Genomic DNA, 7633 nt, shown 5'->3' on the forward strand with positions numbered 1-7633 from the left:
CACATATTTCTTATTCACACAACCTCCACACCTCCACACTCCCACTGACTCCGCACATGCGTGTGTGTGTGTGTGTGTGTGTGTGTGTATGTACATGAGCAAGAGTGATGAAGCATGAAGTAAGATGGGAGTGCATGAGGAGGGGGGTAGTCACTCATCATAAAGGACCCCATCCCTCTTAAAACATCCCTCTGTGAGTGTGTACTTATATACCTAAGGGGACTGGATGGAGAGAAGAGGTTAAATCCTCCCAGAGGCCGCTTTCTCTAGCTTAACTAGTCAGATCTTTGGCTTGAGAGCACCAGAAAGTGTACCCAGGTTGGTGTGCTCATGAAGCAGTCAAAAGGAATGGGTGAATCATCGGTCAGGCCCAGTTACTTTATGAAATCATGTTCTGTGTGTAAGGGTACATGTGCATGTGGTCTGTGGTGGGTGAAAAGAATGGAAATCCCTGTCGAGGCATACAGGTATAGGGTGCCTTAAGTAGCTTTGCAGAAAGCTGGGAGTAAGTGTGAAAATTCACCCACATTTAAGTCTAGGTCTTCTAGATTGCCCACTAAAGCAACTATATAGAGTGTAAGAAAGGATAGGTGGCAGTATAGAGGGAGGGTGCTAACCTAGTTAACACTGCTCTGACAGATAACCAGAGGAAACAAAAAATCAAGTGGATGGAGAAAGGAGAGTCCTGGATATGGGAAATCTGGGAGGTTTTGGATGAGTTCGGCCTTGGGGTGAACAAGTAACTGTACAATAAATATTCTTTTGGTACCTTGGTCCTGGGCAGATTTGGGACTCGGGTGTATATAAATTCAAGTATGTACATGCACACAAGAAGTGGTGTGTATAGGGCTAGAGGCATGACTCAAGTGGTAGAGCACCTAGCCAGCAAGCTCAAGGCCCAGAGTTTAAATCCCAGTACTATCAATTGCTTTTTAAAAGAAGTGGTGCATATCAACAGTGCATTACTGGTTCTGACACCCTCTGAGCACTTCCATGTCCATCCTAGTGTAGGTGTATATGGGAGAAGGAATAGATAATCTGTTATCTGTCAGTTTACTACCTCTGTAGAGAATTTACCTGTTAATTTAAACCTCATACCAAATATTCTGCATCCCAACCAAATGTAACACTTGACCATGGGTGGAAAAAGCTGTCTAAGCATTCTTATTTTGTAAAATTAGTGCTGAAGTTACAATATCACAAGGCAATTTAGTGAAAATAGTAAAATACATTTTTATTAAATTTTGTATTTCGCACACACACACAGTCTGAATGACCCAGAGTACAAGGAGTTCTTAGATTCCTAGCAGGTGAAACCAGTATCAATGAGTGCTTTCTCATTTAACATTCGTCCATCGGCTGTCCAGGTGAGCAAAAGTGTTAAAAAGTGCTTTGGAGATGTGTGCATGCTCACATTTCTGTGTATGTGCTTGTTTTACTGCAGAACATACCAGTAAGAAGTAGAAATAATGTTTGGCCAATACTGTTTGCTGTCCAAAATATCACCTAGAGTTTGCCAGGAAAGGATAAGGAAAAGGAAAAGGGTATGGATAAGGAAAGATTGAGTGATTTGTGATGAGTTCCTTTCCCCACTATAACTGGGTACTCTTCATCTTATAGCTTAGAGGAATTGAGAAGGTTTTCCTTGGTAATGCCATGTTCAAGCATTAAACTTTTATACTCTTAGTACAAATCAGCATGGTCTTTGTAGAACATTTCAGCACTTAAGTGAGTTTGGACAGGGATTTTCCAACTTCATTCTTTTGCATACAGATATCAAATTTTTCTGGCTATAGTCATTGAAAAGACTGTCTTTTTCCCATTGAGTGGTCATGGCTTCCTTGTCAAAACTCATTTGACCATATATGAAAAGGTATATTTCTCAGCTCTAATATTCCAGTGGCCTGTAAGTCTGTCTTTAGGCCAGCTGCCTATTGTTTTGTTTACTATAACTTTGTAATGACTTTTGAAATCAATAAGTGTGAACCCTTCACATTTGTTCTTTTAAAGCTTATTTGAGATACTTGAGGTAGTTGAGATTTAATGTGAAATTTGAGATGGTGTTTTCTATTTCTGCAAAAACATCCATGATAGTTGGATAGAGATTGCATTGATTTAGTAGATAACCTAAGGCAGTATTGTCATCGTAACAATATTGATTCTTCCAATTCACCAACATGGGGTGTTCTTTCCACTTATGACTTGTTCAATTTCAGCAAGATTTTGTAGTTTACAATGTATAAGTTTCTTGCCTCTTTGGTTAAGTTTATTCTCAAATACTTAATTATTTTTTATACTATTATAAATTGAATTGTGTTGAACACTTGAATTAAACTGAACAAACTTTTTGTTCATTTCCTTTTTCAATCACTCATTGTTAGTTCATGATAATTCAACTGGTTTGTATTTAATTTTTTTGGGGTACTGGGGTTTTAACTTAGGGCCTCACACTTGCTAGGCATGTGCTCTACCACTTGAGCAACTTTACTAGGCCCTGTATGTCATTTTTTTATAATGGAACTTTACTGAATTTAGTTACTAATTCTATATTATTTTTGTGTAATCTATAGAAGTTTATACATATAAGATTATATTATTTATGAAAGAAAAGTTTACTTCTTCTGTTCTAATATAGATGTCTTTAATTTTAGTTTCTTGCCTAATTAGTCTAGCTAAAACTCCGATATTATGTATGTTGAATTAAGGTGATGAAAGTGGACATCCTTCCTGATGTTAAAAGGAAAAGCTTATAGTCTCTCAGCATTGAACATAATGTTAGTGTAGAGTTTTCATTACACCCTTAATATTTTTACAGGTAGTTTATAGCCTACTTTATTGAATTTTTTTATTATGAAAATGTGTTGAATTTTGTCAAAGACTTTCTGCATCTACCAAGATGATAATGTGATTTGTGCTTCATTGTTTATGTGGTGTATTATATTGATTGATCTTCATATGTTCCACCATCCATGTATTACAGGAATGAATCTCACTTGGTCATGATATATAATCCTTTTAATGACTGCTGAATTCAGTTTGCCAATACTGATAAAGATGTTTACATCAATATTCTTAAGGGATACTGGTCTGAAGTTATCTTATAGGCTCTATGTTGCTTTGGTGTCCGGGTAAAGTTGCCCTCATAAAATCAGATGGGAAATGTTCCTTCCTCTTCAGTTTTTTTAAGACAGGGTCTCATTATGAGGTCCAGTCTGGCCTCAAACTCATGATCCTCCTGCTTCGGCCTCCTGAGTGCCAGTATTACAAGCATGCACCACTAGCTGGCACTCTTCTTTATTTTTAGAAATTTTCTTCTTTACATGTTTGGTAGTACAAAGTGACGATATCTCAACCCAGGCTTTTTGGCATTGAGAGGATTTTGATTATTGATTCAATCTCCTTACTAGTTACAGGTCTTCAGATTTTCTATTTCCTCATGATTCTACTTTAGCAGGTTGTATGATTCTAGGAATTTTTCCATTTCATCCAAGTTATCCAGTTTGTTGGTGTACAGTTGTTGCACCAATACAGCACTCTGTCCCTGTCTCTCTCTCTCCCCTCCCCTCTGTCTCTCTCTTTCTCTCTCTTAACTTCCTTCTTGTATACTTTCCCTCTCATATGTGACCTCCCTTTAGTGTGACCTGTTTTCCATAGTCCTGCTGTATTTGTATCAAGTCTATATTCCACATATGAGGGAGAACATGTGATTTTTTGCCTTCTGAGCCTGGCTAACTTCGCTTAAGATGATGTTCTCCAGTTCCATCCATTTACCTGCAAATGACAAAATTTCATTCTTCTTTGTTGCTGAATAAAATTCCATTGTATATAAATACCACATTTTCTTAATACATTCATCATTAGTGGCGCATCTTGGCTGTTTCCATAGCTTAGCTATTGTGAATAATGCTGCAATAAATATGGGTGTGCAGGTGCCTTCATTTGTAACCTGACATATTCCTTTGGGTATATCCTTAGGAGTGGAATTGCTACAGCAATATTTTAAGATAACAATCATGACTGATAGGATTATACCAGGATCACCAGAGTTTGGGGGGGAGAGGGAGGGGGCGGAGTGGGTGGTAAGGGAGGGGGTGGGGGCAGTGGGGAGAAATGAACCAATCCTTGTATGCACATATGAATAATAAAAGAAAAATGAAAAAAAAAAAGGAAAAATTTCTCTTTAACATTGTCTTATTTGAGGTTTTCCTGAAAGTAGAGCCAGACAAAGACGAAAATGCAGGTGGTTTATGTGGAAGTTATTTCCATGGACATGATTAAAGGAACAGAGAGAGGAAGACAGGAAAGGTGGAAAAATATATACATCAATATGAGGTATGTAACTGAGACTACCTCTGTGAGCAACAGGTCTCAGTTACGTTGAAATTTCCAAAGTGTACAGAATGCCTGCTAGAGCTTTCCACTAAATGAGAAGATGCAAAATCCATTGTTATTTGTTCCTTATTAGTTAAGGATTACTCTTGGGGATAATAATCTCACATCTTTAGTACATGGAGCATTTATTTCCATGCTATTGGAGAAGGACTGAGAAGGAAAGAGAAAGATCTATCACACTCTTAAGGTTAGATTCTACAAGAACAAGATTGAGTCTGATCACAGGTGAAATTGTCCACTGATGCTGCAGGTTAAATCAGATGTAGGATGAAAAGATACAATGTGGAGAATGAGAGTCAAGTGTAGTGTTACAGTGTAGTTGTCCCAGAGTTACTATGGCCTCAAATCATCTTAATAATTGTTTTAAAACTATACTTGACTTTCATTATTAGTACCCAAGAGTGATTGTGTTTTTTTTTACTATGGAATCAACTAGAAATTAAAATAGAGAATTCAACCTTTGCTCAAGATATATAATCACTATAGAATCATCCAGGTAACAGAGACCCAAGTTGCTTCTCCTGTTCTTGAATTTGCTATTCCTGGATCATCTTAGATTATTACATTAATTCTCCATTTTAATATACTTATGTAGATGATGTTGAAATACTTTAGTTCTCATTCTTTTCTCCCTTTAGCTAAGAAACATGTCAGAGAAATGTGTTTATTAGGTTTTCAAAATGACAGTGAGAGAAGAGCTGCAAGAATTTCCACATTTTTCTTCTCTAGAGGCACCCTATCACATTCCCTTTATAATTTCAGATTTTAAGTTGACATATAATTTATTATACAGTGAGGCATGATACTCAAATACAGTAAACATAATGTATGCTGCTCTTTGTGGTTTCAATGAATGCATCCTTAGTGAACCTTTCAAAGTGTACTTTCAGTGTGGTGGTGCAATAGTGCACCATGCTGTCTTTTCTCTTGTCATTGCTTCTGGTTCATACATTCTGGGGTATGAAATTGTTCATGGTTGATGCTTTCAAAGAAGCATGGTTTATTGATTCAACAGAGCATTCCTGCTGCATATTCACACTAGCCTTTAACATATGTATATTTGTGCACGTGTCTGAATACATGTGTGTGTGCATGTGTGTGTGTGAATGTTTATAAAATAAAGCATCTTGTCTATGGATTTTAAAAATAGAAGCTAGTGATAGAACTTTCTAAAAATAAAAAAAAACTGTCTTAAATTTACCTACTTTTCACCAATTATCTCTTTAATGACTTAATCTTTTATAATTTTACATTGTGACTTTTTCTGATAACAGGCATATACAGGGAGGGAGTTCAAAAAACTAAACTCCCCAAAAATTAATGACACAATAAAGAAATGGGCAACTGAATTAAACAGAACCTTTTCAAAAGAAGAATTGCAAATCAGTAAAAAACATGAAAAAATGCTCACCGTTCTTGACCATAAAGGAAATGCAAATCAAAACTATACTAACATTTCATCTCACCCCTTTTAGAATTGCTACCATCAAGAACACCACCACCACCAAATGTTGGCAAGGATACAGAAAAAGGAACCCTCAAGCATGACTGGTGGGAATGTAACCTAGCACAACCACTTTGGAAAACAATATGAAGCTTCTGAAAAAAAGTGAACATAGATCAGCCATATGATCCAGCAATACCACTCCTAGGGATGTACTGCCAAGAAATGTGACTCAGCTTACTACAAGGGCACCTGCACACATGTTTATTGCAGCACTATTCACAATAGTCAAGCTATGGAAACTGGCAAGATACCCCACTACTGACAAATGTATTAAGAAAATGCGGTATTTATTCACAATGGAATTTTATTCAGCCCCAAAGAAGGAAATTTTGTCATTCACAGGTAAATGGATGGGAGTGGAGAACATCATCTTAAGCAAAGTTAGTCAGGCTCAGAAGACCAAAAATCTCATGTTCTCATATACAGATTATAGACTTAAAACAAAGGCAGTAACATTATTGGACATGGATCACACACTAAGGGGAGACTGCACGCAGGGTGGATAGGGAAAAAGAGGAAAACCAAAAACTTGAATGTGGTTAATGTGGTCATTGTATAGAAATGAATATGCTAATCTTAAACTGGCAGGGGCCACTATGGGAAGGGGACTAGGAAGTAGTGAAGAGGTCTGGTAGAGATGAACCTATTTGGGTTGTAACATACATATGCATGTAAACAACACAAGGAATCTCAAACTAGCAAAAATGCCATGTTTATTCTTATTCTCTTTTATATTTTTTCTTCTACAAAATCTGAGAACAAGAGGGCAGAACAGATTATGCTCAGAAGGAGGGGGGTGGGAAGGTGGCTTAAATGATGTATACACATGTATGAAAGTAAATGTAAAAATGATAAAATAAAATTCAAAAAATTTCATTTTAGTACATGATATGATATACAAATACAAGTTTTTTTTAAAAAAACTCTAGCTGGTGTTCTGAGACTGTTAGCAATGATTTGAAATAAATCCTTTTATCAAATAATAAATGTTTCTATATTGGTGTCTGCCTTTGAAACTTATACTCTGTTATATCATTCTGTATAAGTATTACAATGTTTATAGTATATATTAACATCTCATTTTTGAAACGCCCTCCATTATTCTCTTTTCCATCAAACGTTCCTTTATTTTAAAAATTTTTTAATTATCATTTGCCAATTGTACATATTAAATGGGTTCATTGTGATATTTCAACATATATATACATGGTACACTGCTCAAATGCAATCTCCTTCCCAATCTTCAAAAATCATTTTTCTACATTCATATAAACATTTTTAGCTTTCATGTATTGGGGAAAACATGCCACACTTTTCTTTCTGTGCCTGACTTACTTCATTTAGAAAATGATCTCCAGGTCCATTCATGTTGCCCCAAATTACAGGATTTCTTTTTCTATTGTGACTAAATTGCATTCTATTGTGTATAAGCACCACATTTTTATATTTATTCATCAGTTGATGGATACTGGTATTTTCTTATTATAAATAAACATGGAAATGCAGATGCCTCTTTGACCTCTTTGACATACTGATTTCATTTCCTTTGGTTGTATATTCAGTAGTGGGATTGCTAGGTCAGATGGTTATAAATTCTCAGCAACAATGTACAAAGGATCCCAGCAGCTATTACATATAGTATTATTCAAGTAGGCATTCTTACTGAGGAGATGTTATACCTATTTTAGTTTTCATTAGAGCCTAGGTTTCAATTCTAATCCACTATACAATATG

This window comes from Castor canadensis, chromosome X, assembly GCF_047511655.1.
Source record: "Castor canadensis chromosome X, mCasCan1.hap1v2, whole genome shotgun sequence".
NCBI lineage: Eukaryota > Metazoa > Chordata > Mammalia > Rodentia > Castoridae > Castor > Castor canadensis.